The 23607-nt window shown below is 43.1% G+C and overlaps 1 protein-coding gene across 2 annotated transcripts in view; it reads left to right on the top strand.

Moving 5' to 3' along the window:
* The first annotated feature begins 966 nt into the window (after nucleotides 1-966).
* Nucleotides 967-23607, top strand: part of PLPPR1 (phospholipid phosphatase related 1) — a 122262-nt gene continuing 99621 nt past the window's right edge. For both annotated transcript variants that reach the window (XM_066181853.1, XM_066181852.1), the window contains exon 1: nucleotides 967-1220. The gene's annotated coding sequence lies outside the window, so the exon portion shown is untranslated. The remainder of the gene's footprint in view (nucleotides 1221-23607) is intronic.

Below are 23607 nucleotides of genomic sequence, written 5' to 3' on the forward strand. Positions count from 1 at the left end.
GCTTGAAGGTAGTTGGGGTGGTACCATTCTCAGTTACAGAAACACTTCTGTGAGTTGGAGGCAAATCTAAGCCTAAAACAGAGAAAGAACAAACTCCTCTGCTTGTGTTCTGAGTGGTTAAGGCAGTTTGTTGAGGACAAGATTCTGTTGGACACCATGAATTCAGTGTCCTGGGAGCTCTCAGGTGGACAGGGCCATGGATAGCTTTAGGGTTCAGAACAACAAGACCATGCAGCAGTGTTGCAGTCCTGCCCGGTGCCCTGCATGAGGAATGGGGAAGGGGGTCACACCAGCCACTACCACCGCGTGATCCCACCCCACTGTTACCCGTCTGCTCCAGGCTTCAGGGCTTCTCTAACCCCAGGATTTTGGAGTACCAACACCACTGCGGGTCACCCAGACCGCATCCCTCTGTCCCCGATGCAGTCCTGCTGTCGTGATGCCGGCGAAACCCCTTGGGCACCGTGCTCCCCGTGGCGGGACCAGAGCAGAAGCTACCGGCAGAGATGTCCGCCTGCCTCCAGCGTCCGCCAGCCACCGCCGAGTGCAGGTAGCGAAGTCCCCGGACACCGGACCCTGCTCAAACCCACAGGGAGGAGGACAGCCCCGGCAAACGGACCGAGCTGGGAAATCGCGGCAGCCCTGGGTGTCCGCTCCCCCTACCCTCCCCTCCCGCTCCCCTCCCCTCCCGCTCCCCTCCCGCTCCCCTCCCCTCCCGCTCCCCCTCCCCTCCCGCTCCCCCTCCCCTCCCCTCCCGCTCCCCCTCCCCTCCCCTCCCCCTCCCCTCCCCTCCCCTCCCCTCCCCTCCCCTCCCCTCCCCTCCCCTCCCCTCCCCTCCCCTCCCCTCCCCTCCCCTCCCCTCCCCTCCCGCTCCCCTCCCCTCCCCTACCGCTCCCTTCCGCCCGCCCCTCCCGGCCGGCCCCTGTCCCCTCCCTCCGCCCCGCCGCCGGGCGGGGGCTGGAGCCGGCTCCGGTGCCCGGGGAAAGCAGAGGAGGAACGGCGGCAGGAAGGGAGCTGAGCCTCTTCTTCTTCGGGCAGCGTTGCGGGAAATCGAGGAGGGAGGGGGCGAGGAGGACGAGGAAGCAGGCGGTGGAGGGAGGGAGTCCCAGAGCCGGCCCTCCCCGCCGCGGCGGAGGGCGGACCACGATGCCCGGCCGGCGAGCGCTGCCTGCCCGCCCTCCCGGAGACCGCCGCCCGTAGCGAGGCTGCTGCGCCGCGGGGTGAGCAGGGCCGGGGGGCGCGGGGGGCGGGGGGGGGCGGTGGGGATGCCCGTGCGGGACCGGCGGACGCGGGGGCTGCAGGAGGCGGCGGGAGCCGGGGCGAGGCGAAGTGGCGATGCGGGATGCGGTGGGTCGGTGTCAGGGATAGTGGGAGCGGCGCGGGGGTATCGCCGCTTTTCCCCTGGCAGGTGCTGGGTGGCCCCTCTCCCGCCCTTTCCCTTGGGATTCCTCCCGGGAACACCCCCGAGAACACCTCCCGGGAAAGGGTTCCGCCGCCGCTGCCGCCAAGCCGCGGGGCCGTGCGGGTCGGCTGCGGTTCGGGAGGAGGTTGCGGCGGCGGCGGCAGGGCGTGATGGACGTGCCGCATGCGGGGAGACAGGATTTGGAGCAGAGATGCTAAAATGTCACTGTGTGCGATGTCCTTGTCAGGTTTGGATGCTTTGAGATACCCCTAATACTCGGTCTTTTTGCATCTATGCAAAACCTCTGTTTCTCCGGGAAAGGAGAGAAATGCAGGCGTTTTTATCAGCTGTCGATAGCTTGCAGGTAGAGAGATGAGGTTTTCAAGCTCTAAGGTTGTACAGTAGTTCTCTGGCTCCTTGTGGGTGAGTACTTGAGAAATAAATGTGTCAGAGTAACAGCGCTCGTCCTGCATGCGGTGTTGTCTTTTGTGGGGCGTGAAAGCACTTTGGACAGAGCAGGGACCCCAGCAGACATCCCCCCTACTGCAATTGAGGTGGGGTATGGTGAGAAAAACCAGAGATCACGTCTTTGTGCACAGATTTCTGCCTATTTCCACTGGGGCACAAGACGGAGTTTTTTAAAAAACCTGTCGTTCTTGTACAATGGGGGTTTTGTGCTTGCTTTGGAAGGAAGGTTTACGTAGAGTTACTGCAGAGGGGGGTTACCTCTGAGGCTGATTCCCCTCAGTGTGATTCCCCCTGAGTGTGATTCCCCTCAGCCTTTGAATTTCAGGATCCCGTTTAATCTGAGGACATTGCTGTGGACCTCCCTCTCTTTTAAGTCATCTCTGCTGCTCTCAGGTCTGATTTTTGGGTTGACTGTTTCTTAAAATAAAGACTGGCAAGACCTTAGGGGAAGTCTTTTTATGCATTTGTCCACAGCTAACTCTGAATATACTGTACAGGAAGAGAATCTGCTTTCAAGGCTTGACAGAGGGAAGGAAGAAGGGCAGAATTTACATCAACTGAGGAACTGTTCAAGCAGTGGGAGCTATGACAACAGCTCCTAACTACCTTCCCATATTTATTTGTATGCCTTCCTTTCCTCTGACTTTTCCTGCTGGTTCTCAAGTGGCATATTTCAATGTTGGCTTTTGCCCACTCTGGGTGGAAAACCAATGATGCTGAAAAAGATAACTAAACCAACATATATCGTCAAGGATATCAAGTGGCATTTCTCCTTTGATATCGTGGATGTGAACTTGTTTCAGCATATGTAGAATTACTACAAAAACCTGGTCAGAACTGTGCTGGTTGTTGGTGCTTATTAGCCTGTTCCAACACACAATAAAGGTATTTTTTTTTTCTGTTTGATGAGACATCAGAGGAGAGAAGGAACTAGTGAAGAACCATATCCTTAATTCCTAAGCCATGTAGACACATCTGCTCAGTTGTAGAACCTTTTGCTTAGTGTGCAATTGGAGGCATTTTGTCTGGGTTGAGAGAGTTCAGTAACAGAAGAAGGAGACTTGAATTTTCAGCTGATTTTTTATTTCATAATGTACCTCAATTTTCTTTGACAGATGTGGTCATCATGGAAAAGTTTGGGGTTTTTTTTCGGTGCTCACTCTTCCCTGCCTCAATGCTAAGACGCTACCTACCATTGTACTTTGTTTTTTGCGTTTTTTTTTTAATTGGCAGACATATCTATAATTATTACTTCCATCAGATAGTATAGATGAACTGATCAGCCTACTTTCTTGTGCTCTAGTTTTTATTCTTAATACTTTCTGCAGCCACAAATATCTTGTAGTTGTGTGGATAATACAACAGAACGGAGGACATGCTTTTCCGGTTGTGTTAACGAGGTGCTATTGTGAATATCACTTTGAAATTTTATTGTGGAAATTGTCACTTATTGTGGCACTAGACCCTCAAGATATGCAAACTTCGCTAATGGAAAACAGCTACCTATCATCAGTGCTTGGAATAAACATTTCTTTAATCCACTAATGCTGTTCTATGTGTATTGGGTGAAGTTAGGGTGAAAAAGCTTTTTCAGTTGGTGACTCTTCAAGAGTAAGATCTGCCTTCGAGATAATTTTCCCCTATCTTTGTTTTCTCAAAATAAAGGTAGAACAAAGATAAATTCTGTAGTGCTGATGCCAGAAGACTTAGGTACCTGTCTCTTCACCCTGTCCTGATTTGTGCCCAGCAAGTTGGTGATACATGGTCAGTCCTCCACTAGCTTTCACACCAGGGTGGTGAAATCAGCTGTGACTGAAAGCAGAATGCTGATTTCTTAGGAAGTGAGTGAGGACACCCCAGATTATGAGTTCTTTTGAAATCTTTGATGTGTTTTAGACCATTGCTTCCCAGGTGAGATGGTCGTGTGAGTTAAACCAGTTCAGTTGTGTTCTGTGTTTGGCAGCTGGGAGGTAAGTTCTCCAGAACCTGCTGCATAATGTCTGCTATGGCACTGCCTGGGTGTAAGTGATGCTCTGTGCTTTGAATTTTCCAACTCTGAAGGAATTCCATGCTCTTCAGATAGCCCAGCTTGATGTTACTTTGAATTCTTAGCCCTGTACCATTCACACATTCACAGGGCATTTTTTAAAAATGTTTTGTTTTGTTTTGTTTTTTAATCTAATCACTGAAAAGATGGTGCCAACATCAATTTGCAAAACCAGTTGTTTTCTGAAGAACACCTGAACACCTTGGAGTTTTTAATAGTTAGATGTTTGGATGGAGCACAAAAAAACAATGATGATATTATATATCATATATATATATTATAATAATAATGAAAAAAAAAAAGATAACAAACACAAAATAATGATCACCATGTTTATTGCCATTGGCGTGCAGAGTTGGTGCTGCAGCTTGCTCACGTGTTCTCTCTTCCCTGTTAGGTATTTTTTGCTAGGTCTGCATATCTAGAGTGAAACTTGATCTTCAGTGGTGCTTTTCAGAAATGCTTGCTTGAAAGCAGCTGAGAGACCCATTGTGAGGGGCATTGTTGCTCATGATGCATGTGCTGATTTTGAAAAATCTCATGTTTTGTAAAAATTGTGCTACCATCAACATCTATTGGATGGATGTGGGTCTGAAAAGGAGAGGCTACAGAATCTGACTTGTACTATCTCCTCTGAATAATAGTATTACGGATTGTTACATATAGGGTCAGCATTCACCTGTTTTCTCCCTTTTTGGAAAACTGTTTTACTGGTAGCCTTTACCTATCAGAACAGAGCTCAACAGCTGGCCTGTGTTGTAAACAATCAGATGTATTTACAAAAGCATGTAGTGAGCATGCCCAGAGTTGTGGATGTGTCATACCTGGAAGTTCAAGGCCACTGAGCCATCTGGTCTAGTGGAAGGTGGCCCTTCTGCTGGCAGAGGGTTTGCAAGTAGATGGTGTTTAAAGGTCCCTTTCAACCCTATGATTCTGTGAATCACATGTAACAATGGTGGGGGAAATTGCACAGTGTCATCAGGAATGGAGGGTAGCATCATTCATGTGATTGACTTGTTACACTACTTTTTTCCCTAATAAACAAGTGGATCAATGCCTGTCCAGCCTCTTGAAGTACAAGGTAACTTTCCTTACCCAAGTGGGTTTTCTGTATTTTTTTTCAAAAGGGTTGAGCTTCATTAGTGCAGGGTACAGGACATTTCATAACAGCATGTGGAATGTGTTGTGGAGCTGCCATACTTTCTGGTTATAGTGAAAGTTGTATGGGAGTGGTCAAGGTCAGACATAATTAGTCAGATAGGGGTTGCCACAAGTAGAGGAGTGGGGACAGAATGGGCTTATATGCATAAAATAGTGTTTTGATCTGTTTTCCTGAAGGATTTGTGCTGCGTTATTCTCCTGTCTTAACCAGAAAGAGAATTAGCTTCAAGACAGATCCATGTGCAGAAACATGCTGATCATTGATTTAACATCTGTAGGGATCTGAGGACCAGCATAAGCTATAAAGTCATGCCATTCATTGCCAAATAACAGAATTCTGTCTGCTAGATAGAGGTTTGAAGTTAGCTATGGGGCTGGCAATCCTTTGCTTTTGAAGTAAAGTTTTCACTTTTCTTGTTTGAGGGTGTCAGTGTTATTCATGATGATACAGTGTGCCACACTGCCACACTGTCTACTCCTTTAAGCCATTTGTTTAAATAGCCTTGACAGTACACGCCTTCTTTTGACTTTATTTTCTCTTTGCTGGGCTCGAGCAAGTGGAAGGCTGATCCTTTGCTCAGAAAAGTTATCCGATGGAGGAACAACATTTATCATTAATGGCTCTTGCCATTGAAGACAAAGAGGTTTTACAGAAATCACAGCAAATGCCTGTGAGACACCAACTCACTTAATACCTCCAAGTCCACTGTTACAATCTCAGATGGAGGAACTGATTTTGAAATCGAGCTCTGCACAATTGCAAAATCAAGCTTCATTCCTGTCTGAAGACAGATGATGTATAAGTCTCCAGAAACACATCTGAATCTCTTGCCTGGTTGGCCCTGGCAAGAGTCTCATGTGAGTGGACCTGAATGCTGCCTCTTAGAGGTTGTCAAAGCTAACAGCTTTCTACAGAAGCTGGGGGTTGGACCCTCTTAGAAGAGCTGCTCTTCTTGAGTAACTCAAGCAGGAGCATGAGATTGCAGTGTGGAATTTCCAGATGTTTGTTTTGCTGCTTTTTGCTGCTTAACGGAGGCTCCAGTTGATTCAGAATCCTGCTTTCACCATCCATCAGTTTAAATCTATCAAAAGGAGAGGAAGAGGAAAAAAAATTCAACTTCAGTATGTGAAAAATGAAGTTCACATTCTTAGAAAAATTTATAAGTTTAATAAAAAACAAAAATAGACAATTAGGAGACAGAAAAGCAAAAGTTTCTTGGTCAAGAGTGCCTCACCAGAAAGCACACTCACCCGTTCAAGATCCTTGTTTTTAGGGATGCTCCTTCTACATATGCATTTTTCAAACATTCCTTTGAGTCCAGATGTTCCCTTGATTTTTTAGCCCCCTTTCCTTCAAAACTTGCCCCATTGTACCAAATTAATATTTTATTAGATAGTCTTTCTGATACCAGGAGATCAAAGAATTCTTTCTTTTAGCTTTTTTGTTCCACCACTGTCTTGATCTAATCAATTCAGGAATGTAGAAGGATTCTCTCTCCCTGTATCTTCTGGTGAGAGTTTGATTCAGTTTTGTTCAACTGGTTTGACGGGTTTTAAAGACTACAAGAAGTTTTGCAACTCGAAAAGAAAATATACAGTAAAACTTTCTACATTATACATATAGCATTCATTTTAATATTTGTGAAAAGCCAACTTTATAATATGCATTTATAACAAATGGAAATGTACACACTGCAAGAGGCAGTTGTATCACATTTGTATTCTGCTCTGTGCTTCTGTCACCCACGCTTGTAAAATACTCAGTGACAACAAAAAGAAGTACATTTTATTTCCATATATACAATAATTTATTGTATTTGGTGAGTAATTGCCGGTAGCTCTTCTATGGTAACTTGTTTTTCTTCTTGTTCCAGACTTCATTCCATTCCTTGTGCATGAAGGGAGACATCTAGTAACACATGAACTGAAGTGAAACAAAGCTATTTGTTCTTGATTAACTGAGATATTTTGCAAGAAACTTGAAAAAATACAACTTTGTATAATGCAGCTGGGATTTTTGGAGCATCCCATGAGAATAATATATGGGAAAAAGGCAAGGTATTGGAAGAATGAAGATTAGTTGTTAAAGGATGCCTTTTCTTTTTTAGAACACCTAAATCATTCTCTTTTGTGCTCAAAGCTTGCTTGTGATACCAATAAAACACACTCATTAACCTGTCCGAATAATGCTATTGTGATGGCAATGCTGTATTTGGATAAATGGAACCAGAAGAACAATTTTGAGTTTACACAGTTTACACAGTCTTGTGAAGGAGTCTTGCCTCTCACAGAGCAAAGCTGCTGTACCAGCTCATGGTCTCCTGCGCTAAGGCTCTCCTACCTTGTGATATGCCACGGTCAGTAAGCAGGACGAGAGCAGGACAGCCTACAAAACACAGGGCTGTGGGGTAACAGCCGTGTAGACTGCCCCCAAATGCCAGTAGTGTCGAAGTGTCCCCAGATGTCTTTCGTTTCTTTGTAAGGACCATGTCCACAGATTACTCTGAGCACAACTTTTGATGGAGACACCTGGGAATGCTGTTGAACAGCAAGGAAAACACACGTGTGCCGAACAGGAGTGTGTGTGCATCACCTTGGTGTGACTTAGGGAGATGTCAAGTTGCTCAAACCTTTGCTAGATTGCAGAACCAGTGTTTGTAATCCATCATGGTGAAAAGTGGAACAGATTTTATAGAGCTGGGTGTGAAAAATTATTTGTCACTAGATCATTGTAGCAACTGGAGTATTCAGGGATTTGAATTGCTGGTAGAATGGGCTCCACCTTAAAAAACACATGGTGATAGTGGGTATGTTTCTTTAAAAATAGGACCAGATCAGGCAGAAGAAACCAGTCTCCAGCATTATACTTTTAACACTGGGCTGAGTGAAGGGATTTTCAGTTCTCCACAGTGCAAATGTAAGCCACAAACTGATGAAGGTTTCACATCCTTGCATCACTCACACAAATTGTTCTTTTATCTTGAGGATACAGTGAATGTTATTTCAAAAGACATGAGAAGATATAAAACTATTTGACGGTCATGAAAGTTATCACAAGTAGGTAGTGTCTTTCAGCAAATCAAGTGCCAGAAAAATAAAGTGCCATTCAAGAAATACCCAGCTTCCTGAGGCTTTCAGTGAGACCCTATTTGTCGGCTGCACAGGCTACGTACTCTGAATGCAGACATAGAATCATAAAGCCGCTGAGGCTAGAAAAGGCCTGTATGATCATCCATTCTAGCCATTAAGTGGTTTCCTGGCTTTATGGTTGTGGGTTGGTTTTCTGTGCTGATGAGCATCAGACAGAGGGCAGCCCTTTGGCTCAGCCTGTGGTTTTGGGAAAACTAGAAGTGGGTCTTGGGTCTTGGGTTGTTCGCCACCACATTACTATTGTAAGGCTGCCAAAAACACAAGAGACAAATCATTGTACATAATCAGGCACTGCTACAGCAGTGTGGAGAGAAGCCATTGTTAATGTGGGGTTGTCGCACAGAGTACATCTGCTGCTGCCCTCGTGCATGCCCCAGTGTATGCAGCCAGTGACCCAAATGTCTGAGAAGAAGCTCAGAAACATTCAGGTACCTGAGTTTAGATAAGGACAGCTTATGTAACCAGCAGCTGTAAAAGGAAGGGAAATGAGGGGATCGGTGATGTTCAGCTTGAGCTTTGTAGAGAAACGGAAACAGCAGTGCTGAGGTGGTTAAAGGCCACATTAATCTGCCCTGCTGCCTGTCCCAGAGGAGGTGTAATCCACATCAAAGAGGCAGCACCTGGACAGCCCATGGGCTGTCAGCAGGCTCAGCTCTTGGGGCTGGGGGAGCTGGCTGTGCACCACTTGTGTAGGCTCACAGATTATGCAAGGCAGTTGCAGAATATTACTAATTCACAGGTGTTCAGGGAGAAAAGCTGTGCCTGTGCTGCAAGAGATGATCTTTTAAAGAGAATGCTGTTCAAGGACTTGTATGATTTGCATGAGAGAGGAGGAAATTTTAACTAGAAATGGTTGGTCTATGGCTTTGTTTCTCTTATTCAAGCAGTTTCCATAGCAAAATAAAATTCTGCAACATACAGATTTCTGCCAGAAATTACTCAGATTTGAAAAGTTTTGGCCCAAACTATTGAGCAGAAATATTAAGCATATAAATTTTTCTTTTTTTCTGTAGGGCTGGTTTTTTTGAGGTCTTGTTAAAATTGTGTAGGACTTTGAATAGCATTATTGGGGGTGAGGGGAGTTTATTTTATTTGTTTATTTCCAGTTGGGAGTGCTGTTTTTCTGTATTGTGTTAGTGCCATGAATTTGACAGAGAAGATTCTACTTTTGACTTTGGAATCTAGAGAAGGGATGTAGAGTTGGAAGTAGGAAAACAAAACAAGGATCTAGTGAAGGATCCCTATGTCTGTTAATTATGTTTGTGTGTATATCTGTGTTCATTATTTGGATTTCTAGAGAGAATTTCATGAGTTTGTGGTTCAGTGATGGAAATAACTGGGAGCTGGGAAGAAAATTATTTTAGGCTGACCAAAGCCATAAGCTGTTCCTCTTGCTAACAGAAGGAAAATATGGTGTCATTTCAGATATAATGAAATATTTTATTTGCTTTGTGTTACTGTTTTATCTCCTTATAATTTGCAGTTTGAGTAATTTTATTTACCCAGAGTTCAATTTTGAAACTACCTGCTAGATTTGATGACCAAAATTGTGTTCCCCAGCTCTTCTGATGCTTTTTCCTTTGGATTCAGCAGTCCTATTAGGAGAACGGAAAGTGCAGCTAGGGTTCCACAGAGCAGCAGCAGTATAAACTGGGCATCTTGCATTTATTCAGTATTGTCTCTGGTGCTTCAGGAAGTGACTACATTTGTCCCTACAGAAATAGGACTACCAAAGGCAGATTTTCCTGCCATTCTAACAGCTCTTGAAATAGAAGATTGAGACGCTCTTATTTTTTAATAGAACCTGTAACAATCTTGTTGCCGAAGCATGGGATCAGACCTCACTTCAAATCACCATAGTAGTAATTAATAAGTTATTTGCATGAAGAAATATTAATGTCAGTCTGAACAAAGAGCAACAGAAAGAGACCCTTACTGGAATGGCCAAAAAAGAGTAAATAGCATCGACCTCACTGTTGTACTGCTGGTTTTGTTCTCTAAATAAGAATATTTGGGTCAAGGAGATGGTATAGAAACTTGCTGACATTTTTGAATACCAGTAGCTCTGTATCTCCTGGCATGGCAGTCTGTATTTTCCAGTGACAGTGACCTGCAATTAATCTGCAGTCATTTATCCAATGAAATGCTCATGTCTTTGGAACTGACACCAGTGGGGTGCTCAAAGGAAAAACAAATCTCTTACGACATCAATTAATCCATTTCAAGAAGGAACTTCTTCTATAATGTCTTGCAGCCAAGCAGCCCTATAAGCATTCTTTCAGTGTTCAAAAATCATTTAATTATCAGATAACTGATGTTTGAGAATTACTGTTGATAGTTTTAATTGATAGTTGACATAAACTGTATTCCATCTCAGCTTAGACAAAGTTAAATTAGGAATGGATGTTAGTATATCCCTGGTGATCTGGAGAGAGGCCAAAAGTCCTCGTATGTTGTTCATCACGTGACTGAGATCTTTACTACTCACCCATGTCCAGGATGGCATCAACAACCACATCATCGTTACGCTGACTTACCTTGTTGAACTGTAAGGGGTGTTTGCTTTGAAACAGTTGTGTTGGTGGTTGCCATAGTCGTGTCAGCAGCTGAATGTCCACAATGTCTGTGCCCTCCTAGGACAGCACATCCAGCCTCATCTCAGCTGCCTGGTGCAGCATTGCAAAGAGAGAGTGACAACCAAAGGGGAGAATATTCTGCTTTCCTCAGGACAGTGTGGCAGTGGTGATGCTGATGATACACATACAGGGACTGACTTTTTCATTGTAGACATCAGCATTAACACCAAGGAAATTTCTGACAAAATTTGTATTTTTCCTCATTTCCTTCATTTCTGATACTAGAAACAGCTAGTGTTGACTAGTGTTTTAAGAGAGACTTTTTTTTGTTTGCTTTCTTTAAGTCGTCATCTGCTTACCACACATCACCTTGGCTAACATACAAGTCTTCAGTCATTTCTTCTTGGGAAACTAGTATCTTCATAACCCTTTCTTAATGCTGCCATCCTTTTATAACAGTAAGGCTTCATTTATCTTAAGAGGAATTACTCCCTTGGCTTCATTTATACAGTAGAGGTAACATCTGCTGCTGTCAGAGACTCGGTGTGATCGATGTCTCTCACAGTCATGCAAGATGACTTAATCTGGTCCAAAGTTATTCATGGGGTTCTTGGCTGAATAACTCAACGAAATGATTTCACAGATCTAAAATGCACTCAGCTGAGAGCAGATGTTTGGTTGCGTTACTCCTCTTATGGGGCAAGAAAATTGGCTTCTAAGTGTGAGCAATGTAGTTCCAAAGACAGGAGTACTTTAAAAAACTGTAATTCAAAAGAACAGAATTATTTGAGTGAGAGGCTACTTTTCATTATTCTTTTGATATGTATTTTCTGGTTTCAAAATTCCTGCTGAGATCATGCTGATTCCTGGTTCTAAGATGTTTGCCCTGGTATGGAGGGCTAGCAAATAAGCTGTTCAACTTTAAATCCCATTACACAGGTCTCATACTAAATTTTAACATGCAGTGCATGGAGGGCACACTTGCTGTTTGCAATGATGTGAGGTGGAATGATTTTTAAAAAACATTACTGTATTGTGGAACAACAAAAAGCAATGATTTTAAAATTACCATTCTTCTTCTTGGTTATTCAAAGTAGGGATGGATAGCCATAGCAAAATTCTGACTATTACTGCTTGTAGAATTCCATTTAGCTTGATGATCTTCAGCGGAAGCCAGTCAGCAATGCAGGTAAAATAAATTAAAAGGGGAAAGTTTATTTATTTGTCTCTATTACAAATCACTCAACAAAGGAAATGGAAATCCGGAATAAAATGTACACTATTTTGTAGGAAGAGGTGAGTGAGTCAGTCAATGGTATGTTAATCAGAACAGCACAGTGGAGAACAGCATCAGAAGGAGCACAGTGAGAGCACTTTTTAAAGTAAAGCACATTTTGAGATTTGTGCATCGTGTGCCCCAGTGAAATGGTGGTATCAGTGCCTGTATGGGTTTTACTGGCATTGAATGGCTTCATGAGCAGAGAGAGATGAAGGAGATCAGGATGCCCAAGTCCACCCAGACTTCAGGCTAGCATGGGTTTTTATGTGGTGCTTTGTCCCTTGTTGTCTCCTCTGTCATCTTGTAATAGAAAAAAACATTTTTCTCTCCTCTGTCCACACCCTTTGCCCTCAAGCCAGATGTGTGAGATGTGCACTTCAGGACTCAAACCAGTCATGTCCGTTTCCTTCATCCGCCTCAACAACATTTCATGTACAAAAACTTCCAGGTTTTTTTCTGCTTTAAATGAGTACTTCAGTGTGACTATCCAAGTTGTGAAGCTCTTTTGGGGTTTGTTTCCTTACAGGTCCTCAGTATCAAAGTGTTCAGCAGTCTGGCTGCCAAGCATCAGGTCCTTTTCAGGTTTGTTCCCAGCTTGGCTACCAGAGGAGTCTGGTGTTCTCTGACCATCTTGCTTGGATATTCAGCCTTCCAGCGTTGGCCTTCCTTAATACACTGATCTTCTCAATCCTAATTTACCTTTGTCTCTTACAGTTTTGGTTCCATCTACCTGTGAAGATGACAGAAACGGAAAGCTAAAACTTCCTCAGTCACTGCATTGTGTTAGAAAAGTGAACTGAGATTACTGGAAAATATTAGTTAAGGCATTCTTGGTAGCAATCACACCTTTTGAGTGTTTTTTTCTTAAGCCTTAAGGGCCTCAGTGAAAGACTCAGAGTTTTGTTCAAGCCATCAGTGATTCAAGACTGGTAGCTTTTTGAAAATTATTTTGCTTTAAAGCCTTCAAACAGCTCTTCTGCTGGAAGGTTTTGTTGATAAGTTGTTAAGCACAGTGGGTAATGGAAGTATTTCAGTTCAGGTGAGTGACAGGTGGAAATTGGAAACTAATATTCAGGACTTCTCTTTCCTTCTGCATTAGTGTAGCAGAAGCAGTTCGTGCCCTGTTTTATCAGTTTGCTGTAAACAATAGGTGAACATTTGAGCAGTGACAGCTTGCAAACAAGAGCTGAGGTGCTGGGAGGATGTAGCTCTTAGGCTGAAAATTGTGCAAAACTTCGCATTTAATGTATGCACACTATATCCATGTTTGACGAGTATGAGTTACCTCAGAGCTGGGATTTCAGTGGAGGGGAGAAAGCAAATTATAATGATGTAAGGTGTAGGTAGAGAAGGAAGGGAATGGAATTATGTTAAAGGTAGTGGTTTTGTGAGCATCAGTTTTTTTGGCAATGACAGAATGTTATAGGAATGAGAGTTGGTCTCTCTTTATACATTCCAGGCTGAGCAGAAGACGGGGTCTCTCCCACATGGTCCTGGGGTGCATGAAGATAAATAGATAAAGTAAACTAGGAATATGTTTTGAGTCTTGTATGTAGGGGTATATACCAGAAATACTGGTATTTCCAGTACTCATTACGAAGGATGTCCTTCACCATTGACCAGAGCAATTGCTAGTCCTACTAAGGCTGCATAGGGAAAGTGCTTTCCTATTTCAGACAAAACATCTCAGGAAGTGGAAAAACCAAATGTTTACTCACTCACTCATTCTTACGTGTTGTAGCAGTAATATATTTGCTGAGAAAGATAATTTCACAATTTGAAAAACTGGCTGCAATAAAACTGTTCGCCAAAATGAAAAGCATCAAATCAAAAAGCTTTTCCAGAGTGGAACAAGCTCAAACAATTTAGCAACTCATGGATATGTTAATGCAGAATGTCATATCTCTAAACCAGCCCTATTCTGCAGAACTGTTGTGTCAGGATTAAGGCCATGCAGCTCCTTTATTGGTGTGCCTACAACACTTACAACTTGTCTCGGTTTGAAAGACAGGTGTCTGCTAGGGAAGGCAGGAACATCCCTTGGAATGAAGAATGTAACCCCCCCCCCTCCGAATTATGATAATTTTGAAATTACGGGGCTCTCAGGCAAAGATATGAGGATAGGAATACCAGTTCTTTACTAGTATGTGTAACAAGGCAAACAGACAACAATAACTATGGCATTAACATCAAAACAGAAACCAGGAACCTCGTGACGGCCTTCACGGCCGAGACGGGAAAGGATGGAGGAGAGGCTTTGCTTCACAAAACCCTGGGGCAGTCTGATCCCCGTGCCTCTGCAGGGCTGAGGAGCACCAAGCCGGAAGGGCAGGAGTGAGCAGAAATCCCGGGCTGGTGGATGAGATGTATCAGAAGCTCCTCGGTGACAGCTGGAGCTGTGGGCATGTCCCGCCAGGGCAGGGGGTGCGGGGCTACAGCGCAGCAGAGACACAGGGCAGGGCCGGAGAAGCGGCGGGGCCGGGACAGCGGCGGCCTGGCTCCCAGCAGGGCAGGAAAAGGCCAGCTCAGGATTGCTGGGCACACGAGCAGAAGGCAGCAGACCCCTAGGACTGGGCTCCAGGGGTGACAGTGAATTCTGCCCGCAGTAAGCAACAGCTTGACCCTCCTCCTTCCGATGCCGAGCACGAGAGAGAGCGGCTGCCCCCAGCCCCGTCCTTGACCTGCTCCCCCAAATCTCACGGTGTGTCCCTCCTCGGAGAGAAACTATGCTACACTCGTTTCCCCGCCTTAGCCACTTCTTTTGTTTTGCCTAAGGACCCAGCAGTTAGTTTCCCAGCAGCTTATGGAGAAAAATTCTATGAGTAAAAAAGAAAGAAATCCAGTCCCCAACACAGCTCTACTCTGCCAGTGCTCTCAGAACACACTCTTGGTTTCACCTCCTGTGCAAGCAGGCAGGGAGTTTCCTTTGTTGATGTTCTAAACACAGTAATACATGTCTTCTCTCAGCAACAGCCTCTGAAAAGGTATCTGAGCTTTAAAAGTATCCTCCAGAGAAGCACACGTTTCTTTTCCTCTTTGCATGCAGCTCGTGGCACTGATCTGCTGACAATGCTCTGGTTCATTGCAGGCAGTGGAGTTATACAGCTTTATAGCAGAAGATGGCTCATATCTCATATAACCCTGTGCACATAGTCTAGGTTTTGTGTACTGCATGGCATTAAGTGGATTAAGTGGGATGAAATTAGGCCAGATTGAAAAGTGATTGTGTTTTCCTCTGATTCCTGGTTTGCTCAGGTTAAGCAGTGATTAATGCAGGTACTCAAACATTTTCTAATGGTTGTGTTACTTTGAAAAGCTAATTTTTCAGAAATCTTCATTATGATGATAAAACTTGAAGCTCCCATCCTGGCCATTGTTACTGACCTGAAAATGAAACAGGAACAAAAAGTAAATGGCAAATAAAGTCCATGTGTATCCACTTTTCATGTTACATTATAAATCTTTTGACATCAGCTCATTCACATTTGGAGAAGTTACGCTGCAAGAGACTTTCAGACCACCTTTCTACTGTTGCTATGGTTTTTTTTAGAATTTACTAGATCTCTGGTTCTCTTGAACCTACTGGCAACACTTACACTGATTGAGTGAGGTCAGGGTTTGACCCACTATTTATAAGTGCTCCCCTCCCTTCATATATAGAATCATATATAATTAAGGCTGAAAAAGTCCTCTAGAGTCATCCAATCCAACCTTTGGTTGATCACCACGTATACCGCTAAACCATATCCCTGAGCATCATATCTCCATATCTTTTGAACACTTCCAGGGACAGTGATTCCACCACTTCCCTGGTCAGCTGGTTCCAGTGCTTGACCAATGAAGAAAATTTTCCTAATACACAATCTGAATCCGCCCTGGAACAACTTAAGTTTTATCTTACTTAACATGAAAAAGGCTAATTAAACAAATGGACTGTCTTGCCTTGATTTCAAATGTTTTCCAAGGGACATTTTCACAGTACAGTTCATTTAAAAGTATATATGCTGTGCATGCTGACAAACAATGAACACCAATTTATCAAGGCATTTCTCTTCCAGCTGACTCTTTTGAGTCAGCCCTCAGTGTATGCTCGCCTCGTTTTTTGCTGTCACCTTCCACTCTGCTTTGCTACTGTTGTCTCCCGTCTTCACAGTCTTAGGGGAAGACAATCAACTCAAATTAGCTTCTCTGCACAAAAAAAAACCAACAACAACAACAACATAAAAACAACAACAAAAAAAAACAACAACCAAACTTGAAGCTTTCTGGAATGTGTGGCATCACAATGAAGAGCTGCTAGCACCAAGTGACTTCTTCAGGAAGTTTGACTTCTGGTGATTTGGCCAGAAAGCAAGTGCTGGAAATATAAATTAGGTTGACAGAAGAAGAAAGGGTGGGTACTTGGATGCATTTAGGTCACGAGTCTGTATTTCAGGGGATTAGGAAGAGGCTGTAGGTAACTTTATTATCCTGCGGTTTGCTATTACCCACCGAGCACCTGGAGGCTACTTGTCCTGGGTTGAAGTATATTCTATCACCATCTTCATAAACTGTTGAAACCAGGTGAGGCAGTGCTCCCTGCCTCCTCCACTCTGGCTTATCTTCTGTTAATGGGCCCATCAGCACCTTTGCCACATGACTCACAGATAACCCCCTCCTGGACTATCTCCTGTTAATGGGCCCATCAGGCCTTATCACATGACTCACCATCCCATTGTGAGATGCTCCACTCAGAGGGAGGAACCAAGCATTCCAGCCTGGATATAAGCTGACACTCTGAACACCAGAGGGGCGCTTACCCACTGGATTTCCAGAGGACCCGAGCTACCAGAACTTTCTACAGGATTACTGCTTCAGGAAGACCACCTCATCTGGACTGCTTCCATCACTCTGCTCAAGTTGTATTCTGACTCTGTCAGTGGTCTTTTGTATTATTGCATCTATTTTATTTTACTTTCTTTCCTTTCTTCCTATTAAAGTGTATCTCTGACTTGGAGCCTCTCAATTGTTTTGCTTTCAAACCACTACACTACTGCTGTCAGGTGGGATACTGACTGTGATCTGTGACTGCTCTGATGCTTTTATATCGGTCCCAGTATCGGTGGTTGGAAGTGCAGTTCATCTGCTGGTGAATGGGTACAAATCAGGCATCTGAGCTGCTCATATTTCTAGTGACTACTTGATTTGTAAGCATGATCCTGAGTAGAGTACCTTTGAAAATTAATCCTAATGTTGTCTTTTCAGAGTTTGAAGAAGCTTGAGATGAGCTCTACAAGATGTATGTGGTGTCTAGATGCAGATGTGAAAGGAGAGACTGGATAAAAGAATTACAGTGCTTTCAACAAAAGTGGTGGAAATGTAACAGAGAAATTTGTCTGAGAAATGGTGTTTTTATCATGGCTTAGACCATAGTACAGGCTGTTGTATCCCTCAAGGGTCCAGATAATATAAGGAAAATTAGCCTAGAACTAAAAAGCACTTGAAAATTTTAGTCTCACTTTGCTACACACTTATTACTATTGCAGCATAGCTGAGTTTGCTAATGATATATGCCAATTATAGAAGTTTTCTTTTTCGAAACTGTAGGGGAAAAATATTTTTGAGGTTGTCTTGGGTTGCAGTATGTTACCAGAAATGTGTATTCTGTTGGCTATCTGTTGAAACCAGTTGGTGAGGTGTTTTTCTTTATATCTTGTATAACCCATTCCTCATAACTCCAGTGGGGAGGGGGCGGGTGCCTTCTGATAATGGGCCAGCTGTTAAAACCAGATGGAGCCGTGTCCTTAGCTTTTCCATGACCCATCCTCCCTCCGGGGGTATCTGCTGTTAATGGGCCATTAAGGCCCACCACATGACTGATAAAATTACATCATCCTATGGTGAGATGCCCCACCCAGGGGGAGGAGCCAGGCATTTCTACCTGGATAAAACCTGGGAGTCAGAACACCAGGACAGCCTGTTTTTCTACTGGATTCTGAGAGGAAGATCGGACCCATCTCACCACCACTGAACCCTTTCTACAGGTTCGTCTCTATGCCACATCTGTCACTCCAGGAGGACTTACTTTAGACTGCTCTTAACACCCTGACCAACAGGGTGTCAGGTTGTATTCTGATTCTGTCAGTGTTTCTAGGATTTTATTCTGTTTCCTTGTTTGGGTTTTTTTTGTACTACTGCATTGGTATTTTTTAATATTCTTAGTAAAGAACTGCTATTTCTACTCCTGTATCTTTCCCTGAAAGTCCCGTTAATTTCAAAATTATGATAATTTGGAGGGAGGGGGTTTACATTCTCCATTTCAAGGGAACCTCATCTTTCTTTGGCAGACACTTGTCTTTCCAAACCAAGACAGAGATCAATTGCCTTGTATTTTTTTTTTCTTTCTTGAAAAGAAGCTACAGTCCTTTTTAAAATGGTTTTGAAAATAGGTTTTGAGGAAAGAACAATTATCACGGTCAAAAAGAAAAATATTTCAAGAAAGCCAACTTTATTATTTTTCTAATGGATATACTTTTAAACCCAGCACATGAAACTGAAAGGCAGTAACCCTCTGTGCATGATGAAATGGAAGAATTTGAAAATTTATTACAAAAACTATTACTATGAGAAAGTATATGAAATTCTATGAATTTAGTTCATGTACCATACAGTCTTCTCTTGTAGATTTTGTTTAACCTGGAGGTGTGTTGCTAAGTAGTAGGTTTTCCTTTCACCAAAAGGCTGTTACATAATTGACATGATTGCCATCCCTCTCTTCACATGAGTGCAGACTTCAAGTGGAGTATTAACCAGTTTCACTTAAATTGGTTCTCTGGACGGCCTGCAGTCCTTGGGTAAAAGGTGGGAGAATATCTTTGCACTCCAGTGTTTTTATCATCTCTGCCATTCCCTGTGAAGATTTGTTTTCCTTTTTTGTTGAAAAACCTGCTCTTTGACTTGTGCAGCTGCCTCAACAGTAGCAGCTGTGAGTGCTGTTTTTTGTGGCTAGTCCAGATCTACCTTCTACATCCACAGTTGCACATAAGCCCAGCTGGAGACGCCAGGCCAGGCTCTGGTGACACTTGCATCTCTGTCATTTCTGTGAAAGCTTGTGAAAAAGAGCAGAACTTAGCCCTGTGGGTTCTCTGATGGATTTCACTTGCCTGCGCCATGGGATTCATTTTGTCTCTGCCACAAACTCACCCTTGAAACCTCTCTGCACTTATCTTCTACCCTCTGACTTACGCTCTCTGGAAAAGCATCAAAGCTAACCTCTTCCATCCTTCTGACTTCACAGTGTACATTTATTTGCATTGGCCTTCTTTTGCAGTGATACCAAATCCAACATCTACAGCACATCTCGGTCGTGCTGTGAAACATTTCCATTTCACCACAGTCACAGTGGAGTGGTCTGTAGGAGTCAGGCAAAGCAAAGTCTGAGTGCCCTTTTCTTTCCTAAATGCAAAAGAGGGAATGCTGCACCAGTGACGACTGTTTCGGTGATGGGTAGCTGTCTCTCTGTGATGAATAGCAGTGCTTCTTCACCCTTCCTGTCACCCCTAAAAATGTTTCATAGGAAATACTCCCTCAGCCACCCAGAACGTGAGATTAGTTTCAGAAATGCAGTTTTTCAAAGCAATCAGATTTCTCAGTTAAGGTTTTAATTAATTTCAGTGTGCTTGATTAATCTTAGCACACACTAAAGAGACGGACTAATATACAGGAGTGGATTTTACTGTTAGCCCCTTCTTCTCGTTGGTATTACTGTACTCTGGTCCTGTGACCACTAATCCAGTCAAACTATTTGGAGAGAAAAAGCTTCCTGTTTCACCCCAGCCTTGCCACCCTCATAGTCAAGAATGTCTTGCCAATATCTAAACCCATCCTCTTTCAGTTTAAAGCCATTGCCTTCTCCTGTCAATCCATGCCCTTCTGAGAAGTCCATCTCCAGCTCTTTTCCAGCCCCTTTCAGTACTAGAACATGCTCTTAAGTTCTGACCTCCTTTAGTCCAGGCTGAACAATCCCAATTCTCTCAGTCTTCCCTTTTCTTTCTGGTCAGCTTTCCTGTTTGAGAGTGATGGCACCATGAGACATTAGAGACCAACATGTCTTATAATTCAGCATACCTTGGATTGCATCAAAGCTTTGAAGTTAATCCATTTTGCTTGATTAACTTTAAAATTTATATTTTGTCAATTCTTGCAAGCTTTGGGATTGGCATTGCTTTATGACCCTACAAGTGGAAAAACAGGTGGTTTGCTGCATCGAGGAAAGAAAATCATTGAAGGATGTAGCTAATTTTGTACGTTGGAAAGGACTGAAATTTTTCATTTAATTGAGGCCAAAATCTCAGTCAGGAGAAAAGCCCTGGCTTCACTGAAGCCCTGCCAGTTTAATTGGAAGAGAGTAGTGCCTAGACAATACAAGACCTGTACCTGACCATAGCAAGAACAATAATTTGAGTTTGGTAATATTTTGGTAAGATGGAATGAGAGAGTCTTCAAGGAAGGCTTATAGCATAGGGTACATTAATTATTACTCTCTTATTTTTCTTGTCAGTCTCCAAGAAATGTCAGCTTGATTTAACAAATTTTTAAAAATATTTCATTTCTTGAACAAGGTTGTTAATTTGGCTTATCATTTTGGAAGTTTCTGTGTTGGTTGAGCAAGACAGAGATAGACAATGTGGTACTCATAAAACTTTGAGCATTGTTTAGGGGAGTGCTTGTCAGAAATTCATTGTTTTTCTAGAAGATGCTGTTCCATGTTCAACTATCTTCTAGAGCCCACAGGGTGAAAGGAGTGGTTTACACCAGAAGTGTGATTTGTTGCTGACTGGCAGCTTTTAGAGACAGTTGGCAAGAGGTAAAAGAAAACCTCATGTGTTCAATGTGGAATATGGGCATTAACGTCGGATGAAGTCTTCTGCTGTGTAAGAAGATAAACAAGGAAAAGCTAATGGAGAGGGAAGAAAGGAACCAGTCAGATTTAAGGTGATTGGGATTACATGACTAATTCACACAGGGCGTTGGATGATTAGATGCTGTTTGGGGCTTGATATTTGTTGCACTGACTGCTACACTTGAGTGGATACCCAAGACTGGTGCTATGCTCTCTGGCTCTCCTCAGTGTCAATGCAGATTCTATTTGTGAAATTCAGTAATCTGTTCTGTTGTCCTCTTTATTCATCCTACCATCCCTCAGACTCAGATTCTCTCAGCTGCCTTATTCTCTGGCCCAGCTGTTTAGTCTCCCTTCCAGAGCTCTGCTACTGCAACTGACTTTACACTGAGTGGATTGAAGTTTCTTCCTTTTCCCAGTAGGGCCGGATTTAATCTCAGATACATATTTTAGGTTATGTTTATTACAAAATACCTTACATTTTTAAGAGCTCATAGCAAGCATGTCACATTAATCTCTTGATGCCTAGCACAGGTGAACTCCTGTTGGTTTCCATACGTATGTTCTGAGTCCTGACTGCATGGATTTATCAAAATCAAACATAAAAATGTATACAAAAAGTAGGGTGCTATTTTACCTGCTGTTCCTTCCTTTAACTTCCAGTATTTCTTTATCTATCTAAAACCCTACCAAAGAAAGTTTAAGACACTATTGCAAGAAAATTGGGGCATGTAAAAAGAGGAGGCTAGAAGCTCCTCTACAAGTGAGTCACATAATGTAGAAGTAGCCTTAGCTGTGTTTCTTGTTCCAGTTGTGTCAACAAAGACCTGTTTTACTGTACAGAGATCAGTTAAATAGATGACTGCTCCTTGTAGTGCTTCCCTGTCTCGTCACTCACGCTTGACTAGGCTGAAGAGAAAGGAGATGCCAGGCAATGGTAAGCTTTGTGTGAGGGGGAAGAATAGATATGGTGATGCAAATAAATGCCCTGCAACTTCAAGAGCACAGGCTCAGCTATAACTGAGCCTCTGACCTTGCTAAATTGGGGGTGTCCTAGTCCCTCACAGATTTAGACCTCTGAAAACTGGTACCTGCTGCTACTGCCTTAGTTTCCAAGCAGTCGTGAGGACACACAGAATGGAGTAAGTCTTCATATGTTAAGGACAATAAGGAAGATTCAGTTTTTGTTTTATCTGGGCAGACTTGTTAGCTGCCAGATTTTGCAGCTTGTTGCTGCTGCACTTTGCACTGGGAGCTTAAAGAGTTACAACAACAGCCTTCTTTTTTTCAGCTAGTTTTCCTTTGGCTTTTGTTTGTTTCGTATTCCTAAATGTTCTGTTATTGTGCATTATCCCTGCGACTGTGAGTTAGAGAAATTTACTTAATTTCACCTTTCTAATAGTAACACATGACTCTGACAGCTGTAGCTTTAAGAATAAATCAGACTGTGAAGAGTGTAGGGCACCTGAAACTGTGCAGCAGTTGAATCTCAGGTGGCAGAAGGTGAGGTTGAAAGTGTCATTGGTCCCTGATGGATACATTCACAGCCTGGAAGTGTGGGTCAGAAGTAGGATTTTTCTCCTGTTTCATGATCTTTTTGTGTCATCAAATTGGGGTCCATCCCCTACACAGGATGCAGGTAAAATTTGTTTCTGCTGGCTGATCACCAAATGACTTTGCCTTGTTTTTGGTGCTGCTGCTCTGTCTTATTCTTCGTTCTTGACCCTCTGCTTCTTGCCTCCACATATGCAAAACTCACTTTTTTTGTCATTAAAGTGAAAATACATGCAGATTTTTGTAAAAGAACACCAGTGAGTATTCTGGACTATTCAGAAGTATGAAGTCAACCTTTCTGGTGTAAAATTTATTTTTTGAGCAATGGCTTTTTGGAAGATAAATATTTTGCTTTCCTTAGACAGTATTCTGTTGTTTAAAAGGTGACCATCAAAACCAGTTTCCAGCTGGAGCTGCATTCATTTTCTTTGGTGGTTCAGGGTTCTCAGCCAGACTACATCCATGTAATAAAACAAGGTTTCCAGGAAAGGGTACAGCGGTGCCTTGGAATGGCACATATACAGTGCTTCTTTATAACATTCTTTCACCTCCAACCATTTCAGTCCAAGGAATTCCCGAGTTGGATGTGATTTCTGTGTACAGAAGAGAAAAACAAGCATGTATTCACGAGGCTTTAATTCCCGAGAGAGCCACATGAGCACAGAGAGAGAGAGAGAGAGAGAGATGGAAATAGCTGAAGTAGATTTATCTATTAATTGGAGGTGACATCCATGAAAAATGTTTTGTGCTTTTTTTGCCCAACCATGCTTTGCCTACCAATGTCTTCACAGCATTAATCACAGCTAAGAGGTTCTGTGGGAAACCTTTCCTGCTAAGCTAAGAAATGTCAGTGTGGATATTGACCTAATGTTTTATCCTTCTTCAGAGGATTTGATTACTGGATAGAAGGAAGGAAGGCTGTCAACAAAGGGGTTTAGCCCTGGAAAGGAAGCAAGCACTTCCTGCTGAGAAGATGTTTGTTTATGTTTTCTTGCTGTTAAGGAGCTATAAGCATGAGATAGGCAGCCACTAATATTTCCAGTGGCAGAAGAGGCAGCTTGTAAATAGCCTGACAAAGGGCAAAGGACC

This window comes from Chamaea fasciata, unplaced genomic scaffold, assembly GCF_029207755.1.
Source record: "Chamaea fasciata isolate MVZ Bird 193981 ecotype frontalis unplaced genomic scaffold, bChaFas1.0.hap1 SCAF_4, whole genome shotgun sequence".
Classification (NCBI taxonomy): Eukaryota; Metazoa; Chordata; class Aves; order Passeriformes; family Sylviidae; genus Chamaea; species Chamaea fasciata.